We start from the raw sequence: 13,262 nt of genomic DNA, 5'->3' as shown, positions 1-13,262 counted from the left end.
TAAATGAACTCCTTGTTATGGAAATGAGTGATTTATCACTGCTGTAATTACTTTCAACATGCCATGTGAAACCGTAGCTTCTATTGTTGATGATTCTCTTGTAACCCCTTCCTGTGGTTGTACCTGCACTATCATTGTATCTTATCTGAGTACATTGGAAACTGTATATACTCATATTAGAACTAGGAAAGTGAAAGGGAATACCAAAATCGAGAGACACAAGATAAAAAGACAAACGACTACAAAAGCAATACTTGCAAAGCTGTTTGGTGTAAACCAATTGAACAACTCATGGGAGAGAGGGAAATTGGAAGGGGAGAGGGGGGAATGAGGGAAGAGGTAACAAACAGTAAGATAAATGTATCCAGTGTCTAACGTATGAAACGGTAACCCCTTTGTGCATCACTTTGACAATAAATAAGAGAAAAGTAAAAACAGAGCTTTGGAAGGGGCCTTCTTGGAAGGCAAGGACATTACTCTTCCATGGTAGCTTCAGGCAGGGCCTAGACAGGCAGTGGGGCAGCCATATTCCTAGCCCCAAGTTATCTTATCTCATTTCCCCCCAACTGACATTGTTCCTTTATTAAGTGAAGTAAGTACATGAATGAATATCTCCTATATTGCCTGTAAGCTTACCACATCTCAATTTCACTAGTCTGCCTAGTGACTTCATTTCTCCTAAAATGACTTTATGACCATAATTTAATTAGGTTAATTAATTAATTAAATTTTGCCAGTCCTGGGGCTTGAACTCTCAGACTTGGCACTGTCCCTGAGCTTCTTTTGCTCAAGGCTAGCTCTCTACCACTTGAGCCACAGTACTACTTCTGGCATTTTCAGTGTAAGTGGTACTGAGAAATCAAACCCAGGGCTTCGTGCATGGTAGGCAAGCACTCTACCACTAAGCCACATCCCCAGCCCCCTTTCTTCCTTTCTGTCTCATGGTCTGTCCCCTCCTCCCCCACACCTGCCCATCAGACAAATTGCTTTTGCATCCCAGAATTTTGTGTGTGTGTGTGTGTGTGTGTGTGTGTGTGTGTGTGTGTGCATGCGCATGTGCCAGAACTGGGGTTTGAACCCAGAGGCTGGTCATTCTCTTTTAGCTTTTTCCCTCAAGGCTGGTGCTTTACCAGTTGAACCACAGCTCCACTTTTTGGCCTATTAGCTGGTTCCTGGGAGATAAGAGATAAGGGCAGAGTTTCCTACATCATCTTGCTTTGAACCACACTCAGACCTTAGCCTCCTGGGGAGGTTGGATGGCAGGCTTGAGCCACTGACACCCAGTTCAGAGCTTTGTTATTGTTGCTATTATTGTCTTATTTTTTCCCCTAATGTGAGTGAACCAAAATTCTTGTCTAGAGTTTTGTGGTGTGTTTTTGTTTTTGGTTGGTTGTGGGACTTGAACTCGGCCTCAATGCTGTCCATGAGCTCTTTCACTCAAGGCTAGCACTCTACCACTTTGAGCCACTGTTCCACTTCTAGTTTCCTGGTGGCTCATTGGAGACAAGGTTCTCACAGACGTTTTTGTCCAGGCTGACTTTGAATTGTGATCTTCAGATCTCAGCCACCTGAGTGGCTAGGATCACAATCGTGAAGTAGAATAAATTTTGAGCCCTAATGTCAAGTGTAAGCAGGATAAGAGGTGTGGAGAGGCAGGGAAAGCTGTTCTTACACGATGAAGACAATGAAAACCAAGCAAAACTTAAGCCTCTCACATGGCACACTGTGGCAAATTCCCTCCCTGGTCCTACATTGATCACACATAGCCAAATTAAGCCTTGGACCAAAGATGAATAGACTCCATTTTCTTTCTTTTTATAGGATTGAAGGAGGAAATCAGCCAGCAAAAAGCAGCCCCCTTGGAGAAGAAAAGAACTTGGCAGTGAGGAATCTGACTTAACTAAAGGAATGTGACAGGCAAATACAGTTGATTTTGTTCTTGTGAAACAACAAACAAAAACAAAAATCATATCCTTGTGCTGATCAAATAGCACACACAAAAGACAATCTTAAAGGAAGGGGATACAGAGCTGGGTGCTGATGGCTCACACCTGTTATCCTAGCTTTGCAAGAGGCTGAGATCTGAGGATCATGGTTCAAAGCCAGTATTGACAAGAAAGCCCTTGAGGCTCTTTATCCCCAATGAACCACCGAAAAACCCATAAAAAAAACTATAAGTAGATCTGTGGCTCAATGTGGTAAAGTGCTGGCCTTGTAGGGGGGAAGAAATGAGCTCATAGATAGCACCCAGACCCTGATTTCAATTCCCAGGACTCCCATCAAAAATAAAGTTTTACATGAGACCCGCTTAAATCCTGTGGCCAGCCTAGACAATGCCCATTACAGCAGTGAGCTCCAGGGCATTGAAAGGGGTTATCTTCTTTAGGAAATCACCACCACCCCACACTTTTTTCTCAGTCATGGCACTTGAACTTAGGGCCTGGACACTGTCCCTGAGCTCTTTTGCACAAGGCTTGCACTCTACCTCTTGAGCCACAGCACATCAGGTTTTCAGGTGGTTTGCCAGAGGTGAGTCTTACCAACTTTTCTTTCTCCAGCTGGACTTGAAACACGATCCTCCAGATCTCAGCCTCCTGAGTAGCTTGGATGACAAGTGGGAGCCATCAAGTACCTGGCAGGGAGGCCCATTTGAGTAGGATATTTTTGCCTGGTCAGAGTCTGTGGTTAGATGGGTACAAAATGTCCTTGGGACAGGAGCTGTCCTTGGGACAGGGTGCTGAATTCCATCTGTCATAAAGATGAGTGTGCCCAGTTTGAACACCTCATTACTCAGGATCTAAAGATATAGGACCTGCTTAGCTTTGAATATTTACATTTCTAGTATGCCTACTTCTGCACCTCCCACCCACAGTACTGAGTTTTGAACTCAGAACCACACATGCTGGGCAGATGTTCAGCTGATGAGTTATTACCTCTAGCCATTCAACTGTTTTATATTTTTTATTTTCATTATTACTGTCTGTGCTGCTCGTGAAGCTTGAACTCAGGGGCCTGGGTGCTGACCTTGAGCTTTTGCACTCAAGGCTAGTGCTGTACTGCTTTGAGCCACAACTCCATTTCTATCTTTAGTAGTGGTTCACTGGAGATTAGAGTCTCATGGAGTTTCCTGCCTGGGGCTGTCTTTGAACCACCATCCTTGTCCAGACCTCAGCCTCTAGAATACCTAGGATGACAGGTGTGGTTGGCCACTGGGGCCAGTTTATGTAGGTCTTAAGATTGTTTTTCTCTCCATGAGGACATGGGCCAAATCACAGCTACTTTGCTCTGTAGCCTGGGCAGACAGAAAGCTACCCCTTGTTCACACACATTCAAATCTGTCCTTTCCCCCATTTCACAGTAAATTCAGAGTTGTGGCTGAAGCTGGCTCAGATGCCCAAAGAAATCCATCAAACATCATCCATCTTTCTCAGGACTAAGGATACAGAATGTGTCTGGCTACTGGAATGGGAAACTGACCTGCTCTGGGTCAGCCAACCTTTGTGTCCTTGTATCCAGATCCTAGGACCTACTGTTTGATGTGACTCCAAGAATTGAGTCAAGAGGCCTGGAGGGAGAATTAAACTGGCCAAGACTGATGGACCAGATCAGCCAAGCTGCAGCCAAACGGGAAGGGTGCCTCCCAAGGAAGGGTACTGCCCTGGCCTGTGTCCTGCAAGTGTTAACATGATGTCTCTAGGAAACAGCCATGTGACTGACATTCAAGCTCATTGGACAGCCTAGGGGTGGGGGGCACATGAGTCAGTCTCCAGAACCAACCCAGTGGCTCTGTGCAGCCTGCCTGAGATTTCCAGGTATCCTTTAGCCACGTTGATTGGATGCCTGCTCCTGCACCTGCCTCCTGGGTACCATCTGCTAATGAATGCTGTTCAAATACAATTCCTCCTGGGGCAGTGGGCTGGCACCCAAGGCAAAATTTACTCCATGATCTCAGCCATGTATGGGTTGTAAAGTTGACACCACCGATATTCCTTGAAGAGAGACCAGATCAAGTATTAAAATTTCCCATTTTTTATTGCATAGTAAGATGACTAGCACTAACCATAACATCCTGTGTATTTCAAAAGTTAGGTGAAAGGAATTTGAGTGCTTTAATAACAGAGAAATATGGTGGCCGGGTACGGTGGTATGCACCTGTAACCCTGGCTACACAGTTTTTATAGGTAAGGGAATTGCTTTCAGTCCAAACATGTGACTCTGTGAAATAAATAAAGCAAAAAGGGCTGGAGCTGGTAAAGTGCTAGCTTATAAAAGAAGAGGCCCCAAGTTGTGTGTGTGTGTGTGTGTGTGTGTGGTGTGTGTGTGTGTGTGTGTGTGTGAGAGAGAGAGAGAGAGAGTTTGAGAGAGAGAATGTTTGAGAGACAGTTGTGTTTAATGGGATAGAACCATCATTCACCTCATTGTACATGCTAATTAAAAATAATTTAAGCCAAGTGCTGGTGGCTCATGCTTATAACCCTAGTGACTCTGGTGGCTGAGATCTGAGGATCCAGGTTTTAAGTTATCCAGGTAGATATCTGAGGGACTTTTTATCTCCAATTAAACTGCAAAAAGCCAAAAGTTGAGGCATGGTTTAAGTGGTAGAGTCCCAACCTTGAGCAGAAAAAGTCAAGTGTGAGGGTGAGGCTGTAAGTTCAAGTTACATTACTGGCACCAGAAAAAAAGAAAAAGATTTCATACAAGTACAAGCACATGCAAGTTTAGGTTATTTTCCTTCCTTTCTTATTACAAAAATTTAAAACTGAAATTAAGAACTGTCTGCAAGTAGTGCAAAAATAGCTTAATGGAATAGTCCCAATAAGCTAGGAATAGACTTTAATGCATTATTTAAAATTTTGGCCTATATTGTGTAAGATATCATAAATTCCTGAAGAAAAGTAATGTGTGTGTGTGTGTGTGTGTGTGTGTGTGTGTGTCCGTGCATGCATGCATGCTAGGATAATTACCTAATTATTTTGAGCTATAATAAAATTCTACCATAATACCCAGTATTCACCAGAATCAACCATTATAAAAGTTGGAACAACAGTTGGGCCACTCCTGGCTCATTCCTATCATCCAAGCCACTCAGGCAGAGATCTGAGGATTCGAGTTCAAAGCCAGTCCAGGACAGGAAAGTCTGGAAGACTTATGACCCATTCATTACATGCACACAAAGCAGTGGGCTGGGAATGTGGCTTAGTGGCAGAGTGCTTGCCTAGCAGGCATGAAGCCCTGGGTTCAATTGCTGAGCACCACACAAACAAGAAAAGCCGGATGGCTCAAGTGGTAGCATGCTCGAGCAAAAGAAGCTCAGGGACAGAGCCCAGGCCCTGAGTCCAAGTCACAGCACTGGAAAAAAAAGCCAACAGTGGAGCACTAACCTTGAATGACAAACATAAGTGACAGCATGCAGGTCATGAGTTTAAGCCCCAGATCTGATACAAAAATAAAACTAAAAGAAGTAATGAAAGTAGAAAAATGGCAAATATCTAATGTTTAATATCTTGATGAGCTTGAAGACATGTTAGGGCTGAGAACTGCAGTTCAATGGTAGAATATACTGCCTAGCAATCGTGACACTGGATTTGATCTCCAGTACCGCGAAATAAATAAATAATAATAATAATAATAATAATAATGACTTGTTAAAAAATAGTTACTGAAGCGCCAACACTTCGTGTCTGCTGTTATCCCAGCTACTCAGGAAGCCACGGTTCACAGCCAGCCGGAGCAGGAAACTGTGAGCCTTGCCGACAAATAATCACCAAAAAGTCGGAAGTGGAGCCACATCTTTCCGACCTTCTGCTTGCAGCCATGGATGAGGAGGCGGGGCTGAGTCTACAAGCTTCCCCGTCATTCTTCCCGCCAATCAGTAGTGTGAAGGGCTGGGGCGTGTAGGGGCGGGCCGCCTTGGCTGGACACTTCCAGGCACCAACCAATAGAAACAGAAAGTGCTCAGCCAATGAGCGCCACGTCTTGTCGCGTCTCTTGAGCTACCTTGGAAATGAACAGGGGAATCCAAACACAGAGGGGAGTGAGGGGTGTGAGGTCGGCTCGCGCTGGCCCAAGTCCACGACTTCAGGCTGGTTTCTACCCCTCCCTAGCCTGGATCAGTGCACCCGCCTGCAGGAGGAGGCAGAGCCTCGGGGAGCCCTGAAGTGGATTCGCTGGCTTCTTTCTCGCCCTGGGGCCGGTAAGGCACCAGGGGGCCTTCCAAGGGCTTGTTTCCTGGCTTGGTGTCTCCCTCACCGCCTCAGGGATCGGGCACCACCCGGCTCGCTGTTTAGGCCTGCATCTCGGCCTTTCTCCTCAAACTCTGCTCCTTGTGGCCTGGGGTCGAGGCCCACGGGTCCCCGGACCTGGGTGAACCGGGGTGGCAGGTGGGGAGAAGAAACGCGGGGTGCTCCGCTGTGGACCCCGAGCCTTGGCCCGCTTGGTGACGCGGGTAGGGTGAGACGGTGGGGTATCCGGGGAACCCAGAAAAAGAGAGCCAGTTGGGTGACTGTTTTGGAGGAGCAAAAAGAGTTGTGGAGATAGACTATGGGAGGGTTCCTTGGATGGCGGGGGCTAACAGTAGAGTGTCTCTCTATAGATTCATTTTCTGTAGTTTTCTGTATTTGAGTTAATTTTCCAGGTAAGAAGTTACAGTTGTTTTTTGGTATATGTGCACACAGGACTTGAACTCAGGGCATGGATTTTTCCTGCACTCAAGGCTTGGTGCTCTGCCAGTTGAGCCACGCCTCCACTTCTGGCATTTGGCTAGTTAATTGGACCTAAGAATCTTTGAGGAGTTGGGCGCTGGTGCCTCTTGCCTATAATCCTAGCTACTCAGGAGACTGAGATCTGAAGATCATGGTTCAGAGCCAGTGAACCACTGAAAAGCCAGAAATAGAGCTGTGGCTCAAGTGGTAGAACGCTAGCCTTGAGCACAAAAGCTCAGGGACAGCGCACCGGACCTTAAGTTCAAGTCCAGACCAAAATTAAAAAATCTCCGGGACTTTCCTTTCCAGGGTGGCTTGAAACTAGGAGCTTTAGATCTCAGCCTCCTGATTAGCTAAGGGTCACATGTGTGAGACACTGGTGCCTGGTTAGAAGCTTTTTTTTCCTCTTCCTTCTAGTCTTGGGGAATTGAGTTGAGCCCATAACTTTACATCTTTATAGGCCAGCACTCTACTACTGAGCTACATCTGCAGCCCAAGGTCTTATCGAAAGAAAATTGAATTATTTATGACTTGCCATTTCATTAGTCTTGTTCATTATATCATTACATACAGGCCTTATTATCCATAATTATGTTCATTATTATCTATAATTATGAGTGGGATTTATAAATGCCTTATTTGCATATTGTGCTATTCACACATTTATTTGCATATTTGCATATGCATCCACACATCATTCATCCACCTTGTATCTCTCAGCGTCATTTCTGTTTTCTTTTAAGGAGCTAAAGATTCTTTCTTGCCCTTTGTGAGGGGTCAACCCAGCAATGGAAAACTTCATTCTCTATGAGGAGATTGGCAGGGGAAACAAGACAATTGTCTATGAAGGGCAGCAGGAGGGAACAATCAACTTTGTGGCCATCTTTTGTACGGAAAAGTGCAAAAGACCAGAAATTACCAATTGGGTAAATCTGCTGTGTTTCTATCTGCCTTGGGAGAGGCAGCACTCTGATCAGAACAGCGACTAGCAAAATACTGAGTGTGCTAATGGACACCTGTAATCCCGGCAGCTGGGAGGTGACAGGATGTCAAGTTCAAGAATATCTAGTTAGACACTGTCTTAATAAACCAAAGGCTGGGAATGTAGCTCAGTAGTAGAGCCCTTGGGCCATCATACGCAAGACCCTGGGTTTGGTACCAACAAAACAAAATGAGAGAGAGAGAAAAAAAAACAAGTTAATAAATGAGGCCATTGGGCTGGGCACTGTGGCTCACCTGTATAATCCTTGCTACTCAAGAGGCTGTGATCTGAGGATCACGGTTCAAAGCCAGCCAGGGCAAGAAAGCCCTGGAGATTTTATTGTTGTTGGTCATGGGTCTTGAACTCGGGGTTTTGTGCTTTTCTTTCACTTTTTCACTCAAGGCTGGTGCTTATCACTTGAACCCCACCTTCATTTCCAGATGTGTGCTGGTTAATGGTAGAGGAAAATCTCTTTCCATTTGTGTGCCCAGGCATCGTACTGGGATCCTCAGAGCTCCACCTCCCGAGTAGCCATCCTAACAGGTCTGATAATTGTAAAGATCATGCATTGTTAGCCTGTTTTCCTATGGCCAGCATTCCTCCCCCTCCTTTCTAATGTCTGGAAATAAGTAAATTACATCATTAAAAAAAATCTCCTGATTACACAGTCAAGTAGGTTTTATGATCAATAGTTCAAGAACTTTTTTTTTTCTCCTCTTCCTGGTAGGTCTGCCTCACATATGAAATTAAGCACAAGAATATTGTGACTTTTCATGAATGGTACGAGACCAGCAATCACCTGTGGCTCGTGGTAGAGCTCTGCACAGGTGAGAGTGGGTGCCAGGTGTTGCGAGAATTGCTGTGAACATATTCATACCACAATCTAGCGTATTCCTTGAGCAGATCAGTGACCCTTGTGGTATTCTTCATGTGTGAACAGGTTAAGAAGAATGGGAGCCCTGCACAGGCCTGCAATCCCAGCTACTCAGGAGGCTGAGAGCTGAGGATCCTGGTTCGAAGCCTGCCTGGGCAGATAAATCTGAGAGACTCTTCGAGTTAACAGAGGCTGGAAAGGGAGATGTGACACAAGCGGTAGAGCTCCAGCCTTGAGAGGAAAAGCTAAGGGTGTTGGAGAATTAAAGTCTCCAACCAGTGGACAAACTTAGCCCCAGCACGGTTACTCAGATGCCTCATTTGCACACTAATAGGCCCTTGGGAATACATTCCCAGTAAGGAGTTTCCTTGTGTTTGTGGGCCAAATGAAGCCACCTTTTGTTGTGAGAATCTCCCTTCCCTCCTGCTTAGCAAGTCTCCCTGAGGAGACTTGCTTGACCAGCTGCCTTTAGTGTTAGATTCTCACTGTAGATAGGGAAGTCTCCTCACAAGTCTCTTCACAAGTCTTTGGAGAAGTCAAGATCAAAGTTGTCTAGCCTTGAGGAGATAGTAGCTAGGAGATAATTATAGTCCTACCTCGATTGGATATAGTTCCTTGTTTTGATATCAACAATCTTTGCAGTCACTACCTCCTGTAATAGGAAAAGCATTTGTATCAAGTTCCTGCCCTCACAGTAATAACTTCCTCCACTTTTGTATTTGAGACAAATGCCATGCTGTATTGATCTTTTACCCTGTGGTTGTAAAATTGATTTCTAACCCTATATAAACCCTGGCCCTCTTGGAATAAAGTATGCATTGGTTCACTGGCCTTGCATCTCCCGTGTCCTGACTACGGCTGCAGTTACCCAGGTTCAACGTCTGGCATCTGGACCCAGGTACCTGACAATTACTGCTGAGCTCTCGAGTGAGGTGAGAGATATTTTTAATTTACAAGAGACAAGGGATCTGTGTGTAATTCACAAGAGACAAGGGATCTGTGTGTAATTCACAGGAGACAAGGGATCTGTGTGTAATTCACAGGAGACAAGGGTTCTGTGTGGTGAGCTCCTATTTTTAAAAAATTACGGGGTTATGGGACAAGCTAAATCAACTCCATTTTCTAATTTTATCCACCATGTACTGAAATGGAACGGTGCTATGGTCTTGTGTTCACAAAGAGATGAGTGTGTACAGGTGGTAGTGGAGTATAATCTATGGTTCCCGGAGGGAGATACTTTAGATTTAGAAGTCTGGGAACGAGTAAAGAATAATGTGGAAAATGAATATCGGTGTGGAGACAAGGTTCCAGTTACATTTTGGACATTAATACATGCAGCCGTGAGCATGATGTCTCCTGATGCTATCATAACACCAGCTGCTGAGCCAGAGGCTGACATGGAGAAAGCTACGAAGGCTTATAATTTGTCCGAGGAGGTAAAAACTCAAAGTGGGCAGGAGCTAAAAGACATGGCTACACCTGAACAATCTCCTGTCAGTTTTGTTAAAGAAAAATTAACATCAAATAAGCCTTCGGCCTCTACATATGCTCCTTCATCAGAGAATGATGCTAATTTAGGCAGCTCAGCAGTGCAGTTGAAGTGCTACAGATGCTCTTGCGATCTGCCAGGGCCATCAGGAAGGTGAAAGTAAAAAACAAAAGATTGCAGCCGCAAGCCCACTTTTACTTTAATTAATCTAAGTCCTATGGTCCTGCTTCTCTCTCTTGCTATCAAACTTTTCCTGTCATTCAACCCCGTCCAACTGGAGGTGTAGCACAGCCCCACATTATCAAGATATTGACCAGATTCACTTAACTTAGGACAGCTGTAATACAGGGCCATATCATGGCTCCCTTCCAGTGAAGGAGGCTTCCCCATCATCTTTTCTTTACAACCAGGCACTAGCAGGGGAGCTGACACTCCCTGTTTTAGTCCATCAGCCTGGAATTGGGGAAGGACTAGTGATTTTTCTTTTACTTCTCAAGAGAATTTTTACTGCAATTGCACTTTTAATTTGTGCCTGCGCTACATGTTTCATGTGTCTTTGTCCTTGTTTGATTAGTTGTGTTTCGTGTGGAGTGCTAAATTGGGAAAAAAGACCTCTGGTGGGCGGCCTCGGCAGGTTGGTTGCCAGGGGATGGAAATCTTCACTGGGGAGGATCCCCCTGAAAATTTTCAGGGCCCTATGGACTTTCCATCACTCTGGCTGGCAGCTTGTGGATGCTGGACATACCATGCAAGGCATAAAAGCCTGATTCTATATCCTGTTTTGTCTTGACTAGTTTTTCTTTAAGATTGGTACCAGTTTTAAACATAAACTTTTGTTTCCCATATTTCTGCTGTCCATTTACATGTCTATGGGCAAAACATTTACTAGGTACTGTGTCTCCTTCTGCAAGAAGGCAGAAAAAGTGCAGGCTGCTAAAAACTGAGTTCAAACAGCCGGCTAATCTTAGCCTGAGAGTAAACACTAGAGTCAAGTGCTAGGTGGACTCAGTAATACTCCAGGGGACCCCAACTCAGTTATCTTCAGCTAAAAAGTATTTAGTATGCCAAGATACTTTGCTAAAACTAATAGGCCCTAGTGAATAAGACTAAACAATGTTAAAATCATTCATTAAAGGTTTTGTTTTAAGTTTTGGTCATTACAAGAGTAAGATTGGGTGGGGCTGGGGATATAGCCTAGTGGCAAGAGTGCCTGCCCCGGATACACGAGGCCCTAGGTTCGATTCCCCAGCACCACATATACAGAAAACGGCCAGAAGCGGCGCTGTGGCTCAAGTGGCAGAGTGCTAGCCTTGAGCGGGAAGAAGCCAGGGACAGTGCTCAGGCCCTGAGTCCAAGGCCCACGACTGGCCAAAAAAAAAAGAGTAAGATTGGAAAATACACCTCTTGCCACTAAAAAAATATATGGCTGATAGTTGTTTTGACTGTTTTTAAGTTCTTTTTACATAAATACTTACATATGTGAATGTATGTATGTGTGTGTGTGCGCACACAAATGTATGTGGGTGTGAATGTGTTCAAGATTAAAAATGTATGATGTAAAAATAGGTTAGTTTAACTTTAAACTTCAAAAGATCATCGAGTTTGGGCATTACCAAAAGCTTTAAAGGATTATTTCTTTATTGTAAAAGGAACTATACTTAAAAATTCTTTAATTCATGGTTAAAAATAAATAAATAAGAACTTAGCATGGGCCCTTGAGCCTATCCTCAGTAGTGAGTGGTAAACTGACAAAAGTGCAGTTGAGCCGATCCACGTGACAGGACAGCCGTAGGGTGGCGTCCATTCCTAGTGGGTGAGGGCAAGCTGGCCCCAAGGCAGTTCATCAAGCTCTAAGGAGTAGGATGGAGATAGAACCATTCTATAGGACAGGCCAATGGAGGCCTTTCTTTTATTTCTTTTGTTTTCAGGTAAACATTGGAAACCTCATGGTAAAATTTATGATTTGACTGATACTTCTAAAAACTGCCCCTTAGGTTGTATTAAAATTAGAATATCTTAAAGGAGACTTAAAAGTTTATTTACCTTATATAATTTGCTTTCTGTACAGTTTTGCAATTTGGGTGTATTAAAAAGGCAAATATGCTAACTCTGAAATCTCATGGATATAATTCTGGGGCACACTGCTAAGTGTACTCTTGTTACAATTGTTTTGGGTATCAATTTAATGAATCAGGTACTAAATTTTTTAAATGTAAACTGTAATGTAATAGTAAGATTAACTATCTTAAGTTACATATAATCAGGTAAATATTTTAAAGTATATAAACTAATGGGGGATAGAAGTATACAACTTTCATTAACTCTGTATATAGAAAAAAATGGCTCTTTTAAAACAGACAACCCAGAGGCAATGTGCCCCCTGGGCTTCAGTTTTTCTATGCAAATACAGGCTGAGATAAAGGTGTGAAAGCCTCTACTTTAAAAGGTTTTAGAATGCCTTTCTAGATAAGAAATTTGGAAGTGAAAAACAAGCAGCATGAAGCAATGGGTGATACCTAGACTCCAGATTTCTTCTAATACACCCAGGCTTGGTAAAAGACTTGATTGAGATCAAAAATGGATTCTGAGATATGAAATTTTAAATGTTTGTTTTAAATTGGATATAGAAAAACTATGGCTACCAAGATGATTGGTTAATTGCTACTCCAGTTTGTTTTACAGGTTTTCAATAAAATGATTTATTATTTGTTGCACCTGATAAAAATATTGTATCAAAATTGTTACAAATTTTGCCTTTACACTTTCAACAGTATAATTTAATAATTGCCCCTGATAAAATTCATTTAAACAGAAGAACATTTTTTTGTTTTTGTTTTTGGCCAGTCCTGGGGCTTGCACTCAGGGCCTGAGCACTGTCCCTGGCTTCCTTTTTGCTCAAGGCTAGCACTCTGCCACTTGAGCCACAGCACCACTTCTGGCCGTTTTCTGTATATGTGGTGCTGGGGAATCAAACCCAGGGCCTCATGTATATGAGGCAAGCTCTCTTGCCACTAGGCTATATCCCCAGCCCCAAAACAGAAGAACAATTTAAGTATCTGGGATATTTAGTTAAAAGACAAGTAATTACCCCCCCCCCAATTAATAAAAATTCGGACTGAAGAGTTTAAAACTCTTAATAATTTTCAAAGTTACTAGGGACATTAATTGGCTTCACCTTTCCTTAGAAATTCCCACATATGCTTTGCATAAGCCATT

The sequence above is a fragment of the Perognathus longimembris genome, chromosome 18, assembly GCF_023159225.1.
Source record: "Perognathus longimembris pacificus isolate PPM17 chromosome 18, ASM2315922v1, whole genome shotgun sequence".
Taxonomy (NCBI): domain Eukaryota; kingdom Metazoa; phylum Chordata; class Mammalia; order Rodentia; family Heteromyidae; genus Perognathus; species Perognathus longimembris.
The sequence above is the reverse complement of the archived record's forward strand: the minus strand, read 5'-3'. Positions refer to the sequence as shown.